This window comes from Benincasa hispida, chromosome 12 (genome assembly GCF_009727055.1).
Source record: "Benincasa hispida cultivar B227 chromosome 12, ASM972705v1, whole genome shotgun sequence".
Lineage (NCBI taxonomy): Eukaryota > Viridiplantae > Streptophyta > Magnoliopsida > Cucurbitales > Cucurbitaceae > Benincasa > Benincasa hispida.
The window spans coordinates 27,799,395-27,810,823 of NC_052360.1; the positions used below are offsets into that span (position 1 = coordinate 27,799,395).

Consider the following 11,429-nt stretch of genomic DNA (forward strand, 5'->3'; position numbering starts at 1 on the left):
TGAAGGTGACCCTAAAAAACTGTAGTCATGAGAGCCTTCGTAAATGAGTCAACAACGTTGTGCTCCGAAGCGATCTTCGTGACTGTCACGTCCCCTCAAAAAATCTTCGTGACTATCACAAACATGTTAAAAATAAGACAAGGGAAAGTGAAATTATCAATTTTTGGTCTTGAATTAAACTGATAAAACTGAACTTGACATGGAAAAGAAATATGAAAAAGAACATAAAATAAATGAATCAAATAACTTTCTCTCTTAAGAATTGTTCAGTTTCAACGCCCTTAATCTTTTGTTGAGAGTGGACTGACCAAAGAGTATTAAAATATTCGAAAATATACACTTCAAGCTCTTCCTAGATGTAGGGCTCAAATACTTGAAAGAAAATAAGAAAAAAGATGTGAGAATGTATTGAACTTATGGACACAAGTGGAGGAAAATGAAGGGAATATTTGATTGAATAAGGTGTGTAAAGACATGGAAAACCAAACCAATAGATACTTGAAGGAATCAAAATTGGACCTGTAGCCCCATTCTTGGAAGGAAAAATAACTTCAAATTGTACTAAGAAACAAAATGCAAAAGTGGATACAAAGCTTAGAAGAATATGCAAAGTGGAGGGCAATATTTAAAAGAACATATTATGCTCACTTTGACAATGACTAAAAAAATAAGTTTAAATTGATGTGTAGGTTTGTTAATTTCAACTTATAATGTTGTAAATTTTACTGACTACATAAAATTAAGTCTAATCTAATATTGTACTATGCACTAGTTTTTTTTTATACTGTAACTTTACAAATCGAATATTGGTTATATAAATCTAACCTAAACATAACTTAACTATAAAAAATATAGATATATTTATTTAGAAGTCTTAAGTTCAAATCTCCAACTCACTATTATTGTTCGTTAGAAATGTAAAATGGTTATATATATAGATAAATACATGACTCAATTGATTAAGACATCATATATCTGAGTTTAGAATCCATACTCTAATTGTTGAATAAAAATCATGTATTAGGCATAAAATTAAACCTAGAAAACGTTGGGTTGCAATGGAGCCTCAAGAGAAAAGTTTAGAGTAAGCCAATGCCCAACTCATAAATTGAACCTCAATTGATACTTGGGCCGACCATACGCTGGCGAACACACACCTAGGCCGACCACTCATGGGTAGATCACAATCAGTGGTTAATATTCATTAAGTCAACTATAAATGATAGCTTCAATCAGCGGCTAATATCACTAAGTCGACTATCAATGATAGATTTCTATAAGTGGCTATTAACTGTAAAAAAAAATCATCAAAGATTAAGCTATCAATGATAGAAAATATTATTGACTATCAACGATAGACTTTCATTTGCTATTTATATTTAATATTTCTTTATAATAATCAAACTTAATGATTGACTTGTTGATGTTAAGTCACTTAGAAATTGGGTACTTTAAAGTCTTGGGTATAAAACTCAGCCTCATAATTTTTATGAAAAGAAGAAGGAAGAAGAAAAAATCGGATAAAGGAAAGAAAATTTAAAAAGAAAAAAGAAAAGAAAGAGAAAAAAAAGCTGAAGAAAAAAAAAAGCAAAAATTGGAGAAAAGAAAGAAAATTAAAAAAGAAAGGGAAAAAACAAAAACTGGAAAAAGAAAATAAAATAAAAATAAAAATAAGGGAAGAAAAGAAGCAAAAGTTGGAGAAAGGAAAGAGGATTAAAAAATTAAAAAAATGGAATAAACAAAAATCGAAGAAATGAAAGAAAATAATAAAAAAAAAAGTGAAGAAGAAGGAAAGGAAAGAAAATTAAGAGAGAGAAGAAGCAAAAATTTGATAAAAGAAAGAAAATAAATTAAAAAGGAAAGGAAAAAAAAAGCAAAAACCGGATAAAGAAAAGAAAATAAAAAAATGAATTGGAATAGAAGGGAATATTTGAGAAGAAAGACCTCTTGGTTCCAAGGTTGAAGAACACTTCTTCAACCAAAATTTCAAAAAAATTTATTTGCATGTCTGGTCTCTCAAAAATTGGAGTGAGGTTTTGTTCATCCTTCTCATGCAATCTGATTGCATGATAGATTGACACTATAGTATGTCAATCTATAGTGGAAATTTAAGTGTCTAAAATGGGATAAACCCACAAAGATTGATTCAATATCAATTTCAATCAATTTTCATGGTTTAAATTAAAATTCAATTTTCTTTAATTTAAATTAAATTAAATTAAAACAAAAATAAAAGTTGATATTTGAATTTTCATAAACACAATTATTTATACATATATTGATTTTAATTTTATTTAATTCCAATATTTTTTAAATAATTTATTCTTCAACAACTCTTAGAAGTAGTTTCTTTACACTCTAGAAAAAAAAAATTTCACTATATAAATTGCTATTGAGTTGTTAATCTTAATTCAATATATGAAAATAATTAAATTAGACTTTTACATATTTACGTTTTGCTTCTTTTTAGAATAAAATTTTAAATAAATGACCCGATTAACCAAAACCAACCGACCCAAATATTTCATGGTTGGGTTGGGTTCATTTTTTAATAAAGATTATTTGAGTTGAAAAAATTTACAACCCAAACAATTGGGTTGGGTCTAGAAATAGAATTGGGCCACTATGTATATTAGATTAATATTACATATATGTAATTGATATGATATCTATATATAAATAGAAAGATATATATTGTAGATTCATCTATATTCAAATTGATCGATATTCAACCTCTATTTTTATACAGTACAATAACCCAACCCATGAACACCCCTAGTAGACATTATAGTCTTATGGATTTTGTAGACATTTGAAAACATTGTTGCCTATATTTTGAATTTTGTAGACATTATGGTCTTTCTTGTGAATTTTGGAGACTTTTTTTGTTATAATAGATTTTTGATATCGTTATTGTGGATTGTGGAATCTTATATATTTTTTATTGGTGATTCCAAACATTTTTTTTTAAGGGAGCCGATGGAACCGAACCAACCCAACCCATTTTTTATGGGTTGGTTTGGTTCGGGTTCATAATTTAACAAGGGTTAGTTTGGGTTAGAAAAATACACAAACCGAACCATAGGATTGGACCTAAAATATCCCTAAACCCAACCCAACCCAACCCATGAACACCTACGATCTGAGATTAACTAGCTAAACTCTTTAACCTAATTAACCAATATTCTTTAACAGGTCACTCCACTAAAGCCCAGTAATCACACTCCCCTCCACTAAATATAATCATAATCAGTAAGTTGACCATTCACAAGTTGTTCGTAATAATGGTTGGGTCAAAAGCTCTTTTACCTCCGAGATTACATCTTGTTCCTTAAGTTCCACTAATCCTCTAATGAACAATTGGTTTGTGATTCAAGCACTAAACCAAGTCCTTCTTGGGTCAATGAGAGAGTGGAACCCCTTATTCAAGACCTAGCGTCAGCACTTAAGGGAACAACCTCTCTGCTATCCTTAAAAGCGGGTAGGAGTGAATTTGGTCTTGCATCCTATGTCCCCAGCTATCTACCCAGTTACCTTTAAAATGAGAGACTTCTTGAGTCGATGCTATTGAGCCAACCCTCACTTATGCAAATCTAAGGATAATCCCGAATAAACAGGAGTTCATAGTTAGCTTAGCATTAAGGTCAAGTTACTTAGGTCATCGCTTTGAAACAATCAGTCTTAAACAGTCTACGACGTTGTAAAGTAAGAGTTATTTATTTCTTGTTTGTATACAAACTCTTTGCACAGGACGCTTCCACTCGCATGTGTCCACATGAACGATTCAAGATCACATCGTTCGTTTTAAATACAAAGTGGACCGCATCCAATAGTGTCCCCAGAATAAGGTACCTAACCTTATTCATATACTATAGACCGTTTTGGCTATCTACTCGAACTTGATCCACTCTTATGTCTCCACATAAAGTCCAAGTACTCATGTAATATCCATGAATCTTAGTTTGTTGGATTTAGTTTTTACAAGTGCAATTTACATATTCAATAACATTTTTTTATTGAATAACCTAAATAACTTTTTTATTGCAAATACACTACTACAAAATCTACATTACTTGACATTGTAGTTTTTAATTACTTGGCGTTTCTTTGGAAAAAAGCATTGAATGACCTTTTTGAAAAGAAAATGTCAAGTAAAAGGGTTAAAAAAGTGGAGATTGATGGAATGTTTCGATTATTTCCACGCGAACCATTACTTGACACATTTTTCATGTCAAGTAATATAAGGTCTTGCTTGAGACGTTTTTCGTGAAGTATAAGAAACTCTTACTTGACATATTTTTCGTGTCAAGTAACATATAAATAATAATATATATATTTTTTAATCTTTATTTTTTGTTTCCTTCTCTCCCCCACTTTCATTTCCCTCTCAAATTTGGTTTCGCCAATATTATCAAATAAAATATAAAAAATAATGAACTTATTATTTTAAACAAGTATAAATGCCCTAGTAAAAAAAAAAACTTTCCCCATTCCCCGTTTTCTCTCTCGCAAACCCCCCGAAACCCTCTCTTCCCAGCACTCCACCAGCCCTAGCCGACTCTTCCTCTCCCTGCCGCCGGCAGCTGATCAACTCTTCCTCTGTTTATCTACTGGTTAGGGAAAGGAGACGATGGCATCGTAACTCTTTAGTTCGCTACTTAATCTCCAATTTCTCTGTTGCTAGAAGTTACTTTTGACATGTTACTATGTGTTTGTTGACTCTTCACTTCTCCTTTCACAAAAACATTTTGTATTGTGACAGTACACTGATTTATTTAGATGATTCTGATATGATAAGAATTAGATTGCTAGGTCAAGACATATAATTGAGAGCTTTTGGACTTGTACGAAAGGGCGTAGGAAATGATTGGATGTTTTTTGGTGTGACATTATCCTTTATCCAGCGTGTCCAATGTTGATGCAATGTTGCTGCCATTGTGGTTGATTTTTTTATTCTCAAAAGTTTATCAACAAGTGCCCGTCTTGCTTTAGTCTTCTTAGTTAATCTCATATGACTTTAGATTGAGTTTCTTGAAGTTTAGTGTCTGCTGTGGTTGATTTTTTGTTATGGCACATGAGGTGTTCGACGAAAGTCCACACCGGCAACCACTGGTTTTTCTTCTAACAAAACTTTGTGTTGCGATTCAGAAATGGAAACGGGGGGATTTTCTATATAAAGTGGAGTCCTGTTGGTCAGATCGCAAGTTCTCTACTTGCTCAAGCGGATGCTGATGGTTGAATGTGAGCTCATGATTTTTCATTAAGTATAAAGTATGAACTACGAAGAAAGTGTTAGGTGCAAACAAAGTCCCACGTTGATTAGAAAATGAAGTAATTATGGGTACACAAGTGAGGATAATTATCTCATATTTGGTTATTTCTTCATTGTCTCATGTTTAACAAATTGCTTTCACCTCATAGTCTAATTTCTAGTTTCTGATTAGAAAATTTCAAGTTGAATCTTTCTTGTTTCTAAAAAAAATTTGCAAAAGACTCGAAAAACCACATTCTGGAAAACGGTAAAGGTAAGTATAAGAGCATTGAAAAAATTAATAGAATGATGTTTATTTAATGCATCTGTATGATATGTGTATTAATTATTGGCTTTGTATTGTAGTGTCTTTTATAAGTGGGAACTGTCGAATGTGGGTGTTATGAGATATATGCAAGAAATCATGACTAAAGAGAAGAATATTATCACAGATGCAGTATGTCTTTAAACTACTTATATATATTGTAACATTATAGATAGTGTAAATAGTAAATAAATATATATATTTCACTTTATATGTTTTATAGATTGATACGAGGAGCTCGTACCCGCAACTTGAATTGGATGAAGTACGTGTGGAATGGACTGAATATTTAGGTCGTTATATTTGATGGACTTCCTATAAATTTTGTGTATGTGGCTACATGGGAATACCCAAAACTTTTTTTGTGTAAATATTTTGTTCAGCCATTATAGGTTATATACTTCAAAGAAATGTGTGGTGGAGGATAGAATTTTAGTCTTCTGATTTTTGGAATACATAGCACATATAGATTAGTCTTACAATTTTGAAATTATCATATATTGGGGTGGGTTGATAGAGTTATATACTGTTGTACGGATTGGTCTTGTAAATTTTGGAATCGTTCATATAGACATGAGTAATAGAAGAATGGAATTGTTTATTTTATTATTCTGAATATTGACGTTGGATATATTGGACTGATATGTTGACCTAAAATATGTACAACTGTTTATTTTAGTTGATGAAATTTCTTATTGGAACAAATGTAAGGTAGGAAATGAGAAATGGAAGTTAAATTTGAATGTTTAATTTGGAGAAAAAACAGCATAGATAACATTGGAAATGTGTCAAGAATTAGATTACTTGACCATTATTTCGTGTCAAGATAAAAATATATTTGACAAATAAAAAATGTCAAGAGTAATCACAATAATAAGTGTTAAGAATTAATACACTTGAAATGTCATTAGTGTCAAGTGTGTTATATTTCTTGACACGGAAATTGTGTCAAGAATTATTTCTCTTGACGTTTTTACAGTATCAAGTTATGACATTATACTTGTCGAATAAATGATATCTTTATTAGCGTCAAGTATACCCTCTACTTGACATTGGAAAAACGTCAAGTAATCCAATTTCTGTAGTAGTGCTTTCACCTCATAGACACGTTGGATAAAATATATAAAGTTAATTTTGAATTAGATTCTTTATCCAACGTGTCTATGAGGTGAAAGTAATTTACATTATAATGTATATTAGTTGCATCTCATACAATTAGTTTATTTTTAACAATTTAAATTAATCCAAAAGTAAATAATTCTTGTTTTATCCTTAATGAGCTAGCATTGGGACCTAATGGACCTACAGATTAAAAGCTCTAAGATTAATTTAATTAAACTCCTTAATTAAATTAATCAACATTCATTAACTATGAATCATTCCACTAAAGATCTACAATTGTACTATCCGCACTGTAGATATATTTATGTGTCAACGATATCACCATTGTTGGGTTTTATGCCCTAAAACTCATAGATAGTGAATATAATTAAATGACCATCATTAATAAATAGTTATTAACGTTTTTATCAATAAGTGTTATTGATGTTTTATTTAATTTTATCTTATTAACCCTAAAATTCAATAAACTAATATCCTAGGTTGCCTTATGAGTCTTGAACTATATGTAAAGACATATATGGATCAATGTTCAAGATACAACCTAAAGGGTCTATAGTATAAGGATAAGGTTGACCTTATCCTTATAACACTATGAATACGACTCACTTTGTATTTGATACAAACGCAGTGATCCAATGTGTTTGTATAGGAGACATGCGAGTGGAGGTATCCTGTGCAATAAGTTTGCACAAGACCGGACCGCGAAATAGTAACCATTAAATGTAACTCTGTTGATTAGTTAGGTTTCTATTTCAATAGGATGATTTAAGCAACTTAGTCTTACTCCTGAGTATATTATGAACTCTTGTTCACAAGTGATTGTCCTTTGATTTGTATGGGTGACAGTGACCAATTCGCCAACTCAATATGCCTACCATTTTGGGGATAAGATCGAGTGGGTAGCTGGGAACAGATTTCACTCCTTCTCGACTTCAAGGTAAGTAGATAGGTGTTCCCTTAAGTGGTGTCTTCAGGACTTGAACAAAGGCCCTAGGCCTGAGAGGGGTTTCTGTTTAATGGTTGGACCATAAACAAGTTGTTCATTAGAGGAGCACTGATACGTAATGATGTAGAGGTAAACCAGGGGTAAAACGATAATTTAACCTAACTGGTGTTACGAATACTCGTGAAGGACTAACTTGTTGTTATTGGTCTATATCCACGAACATAGAAATATATCTGTAGTGAGAAGAGTGCAACTGTGGGTCTTTAGGGGAGTGTACCATTGTTAATAAATATTGATTAATTTGGTTTGAGTTTAGCCAATTAATCTCACATCGTTGGAACTTCTGATCTACAAGTCCATTCGGTCCCCTTCCTAGCTTGTAAAGGGTATTAAGGTAATTTGTCATTAAATTGAATTAGAAGTGTTCAAATTCAGAATTGGAAATTTTTAAATGTATGTTGATACATTTTAATATAAAGTTTAATTTTAGACTTTATCATTAATTTTGGATATGATTCAAAATTAATAAATGAGAGAAAGAAATATTTGAAAGGAGTTCAAATACTAATTTAATATGAAAAGATTTATATTGAAAACTATAGGCTAAGAATAGTGTGCATTGTATGTGCATTAAAACTATAGGTTAAATGAGATAAATGTTTTCAAATATGATTCAAATGAGAAATTAAATTAAATATGTGATATTTAATTAGATGATTAATTAATTAATTTAAATTTGAATTAAATTAAATTGATTAAATCAAAACTATAGATTAAAGTTAATGTACATTAGATGCACATTAAAACTATAGGTTATGTGAGAAGAAATCCTTTAAATATGATTTAAATGATCATTTATTTAATTTAAACAAATTAACTCCTCATTTTGGAAGTTACTAAAATGGTTTTGTTTAATTTAAACAAAATGGTTTTGTTTTGCAAAGGGAGGAGAAGAAGGCTCTCAAGTTCTATTTTCTTGGAAAAAAAAATCGTTCTGTGATATTCCCAAATCTCAAAAAAGAGAATTCAGTGAGGTTTCCAAGTGGTGGTGCTCAATCTCAATTCAATAGAGAATTTCTACATAATTGTCAAAAGCTTTGTAGGGTTTCTTCCCCTATATGATTAGTCTTTTTTAGGAATAACATGTTTTTTTTTATTCCAATGCAAAATTGTTTTGATTTTAAATGCCAATTTGAAAAAAAAAAAACGAAATGGATATGTGTTTGGCCACTGTGCCTTAGGTTTTCATCTCTTCAACCATTACCAGTAAGTTAACCCTTCTCGTAATTACAGCTGGATCAAATTACTATTTTACCCCTATAACTACCTCTTACTCGTACTACTGATCTCTCCAATGAATAATCAATTTATAGTCCAACTGTAAACTAAATCTCTCTCAGGCTAATGAGAGAGTGAGGTCTCATTGTTCACGACCCTAAATCAGCCTTAAGGGAGCACTTCATCTACCTACCTTAAAGATAGAAATGAGTCAATTTCATCTTGTGTAACTATGTTCCCAACTCCTAACTTAGACAAACCCCTGAAATGGTAGGCTTATTGAGCGAACAAAACTGACCACTTTCACCCATGCAAATCAAAGGACTGTCCCTTATAGACAGGAGTTCATAACTCACTCAAGATTGAGATCGAGTTACTAATGGTCATCTTATGAAGTGTTAATCTCTTCAGTTAATGGTTTTATAAAGAAAGATTAATCATTTTGTGGTTCGGTAGTATACAAACTCTTTGTATAGGATATCCATACTCGCATGTCTCCACATAAACGATTTAGGATCACATCGTTTGTAACACTTATAACTTTTGACCTTATCCATATACTACATATCTTTTAAGTTTTGCTTGAAAATGATCTATCTGTATGTCTACCACATATATGTTTAAATTACATAAATAACCTTGGATCTTAGTTTATTAGATTGAGTAAATTCAATCTAAATATCAAATAAAATAACTTCTTATTTTATCAAATAAATAATTCGTATATACAACTTAAAAACTATGAGAACCACGAGATTTAGGACACTAATCAAAACACATACCATTGGTATTACTCCAATATCATAGTCTAGCCTTCAACTTAAACATTACAACATTTATGGTCTTGATAATAAGAAAGCCTTAAATATTTAAAAAGCTATATATATATATATATATATATATATATATATTATATTTATATTTATATATATATATATTTTAATTTATTAAAGTAGGAAAGAAAAATTAGAAAAGAACTAATTGTTGAAGTTATTTCATTTTTTTTTTAAAAAAAATTTATTGAACCTATGATTTTTTTGTAAAGTATTCATTAGTTAATTTTAATATATGTATATATCACCGGGGAGGGACGGGAAGTTGATGGGGGAATGCAATTCTCCTGTCCCCATTTAGCTAATGTGGAGAAAATTCTCCTACTCCTTCCTTCATTCCTCATACAATTGGCGAGTTTTTGCCTCGTTCTAAGTGAGTCTATGGGGAGTAGGGTTGGCAACGGGGTCGAGGTGGGTGGGGGGGGGCGTCCCCCGTCCCCGGCCCCGTGGAGAAATTCTCCCCCATCCCCGCCATTTGAAGGCGGGAACGGAGGCGGGGATTCCCCGTTGGGGAAACGGGGTTCCCGCGGGGCACCTTCCCCGTTTCCCTGCGGGGATTCCCCATCGGGGACTGGGGACTCCCTGCGGGAATTCCCCATTTTTCTTAATTAACATTAGATTTAAAATTAGATTTTATTTAAAGTTGATTAGCTCACAAAAAATCCATTAAATAATTTATCGAATCCTCATTTTTTAATTCAAGTGATTTTATTTGAAATTTGACTAGTGCACAACATCTTATACATTTAAATAAATACAATTTAAAAACTAACAAATCCATTAAATAAGTTTACAACTTAAAATTCAATAAAGTTTGAAAAAAAGAAGTCAATTAAAGGCAAACATCCAAATAAGTTTACAATTAAAATTCAATAAAGCTCGTCTTTCTCTCTTCATGATGACTTCACAATCAATCTTTCTCCTTTCTTGGCATCATCTCATCCTTAGTTGTGAGTATTATTCATTCCTACATTTAAAATGTAATAACCAAATAATCGTCCACAAAAAAAAAAAAAAACTAGACCATAAAAAAATGTTAAAGCCTCTATGGTCTTCGGATGAAGTTTGTTACGATGTGGGCTTACACTCCTACCACAGGTACAAAAAGCAGACTATGATGCAACACTAGATAACATGATGACTAATATGTCACTTCAATTTCTTGTAAAATTGGATACTTGACACCATTCAATTTTCACCAAATCAAAATGTCAAAATCGGATGTTCGAGTTAAGACAGGTTCATCCAAATATGTATCAAACTATTGCTTCTGATTCATATTAAAAGGAATTGATACAAACAAGTTATAATCATTAAAATCATCAAATTCTATATTCTGTGAGGTTTCATCTAAATTTCTAGCGTGATAATCATCACCTTCACCTTCATGCTTTAGCTGATATTCTGTTTCCAAATCTGAACACATTTTTTTAATCCTTTCTACTTCAAGAAAAAAAACTATCTCCATAAATTATAGGAAAGTAAAACTCAATCAACTTCAATTTGTAACGTGGATCTAAAACTGCAGCTATGACCATTACCCTATGAATTTTCTTCCAATACTTATCAAACTTTGACATCATATTTGAAGTCATGTCTCTTATCTATTGAATGGCATAATTAGTTCATTCAGAAACAACCAATTTTAATTTACAAATTTTTTGGAAAAAAAGA

General features: G+C 31.2%; 1 long non-coding RNA gene across 3 annotated transcripts; it reads left to right on the top strand.

The window, feature by feature from the left end:
- The first annotated feature begins 4,477 nt into the window (after positions 1-4,477).
- Positions 4,478-6,182, top strand: LOC120067326. 3 transcript variants are annotated; one of them, XR_005478968.1, is made up of 3 exons: positions 4,478-5,349; positions 5,618-5,708; positions 5,800-6,182. It is a non-coding gene; the product is annotated as an uncharacterized LOC120067326 (long non-coding RNA). The 3 variants fall into 3 exon arrangements; XR_005478969.1 differs by having other exon boundaries at positions 4,479-5,241; XR_005478967.1 differs by having other exon boundaries at positions 4,478-5,708.
- The last annotated feature ends 5,247 nt before the right edge of the window (positions 6,183-11,429 follow it).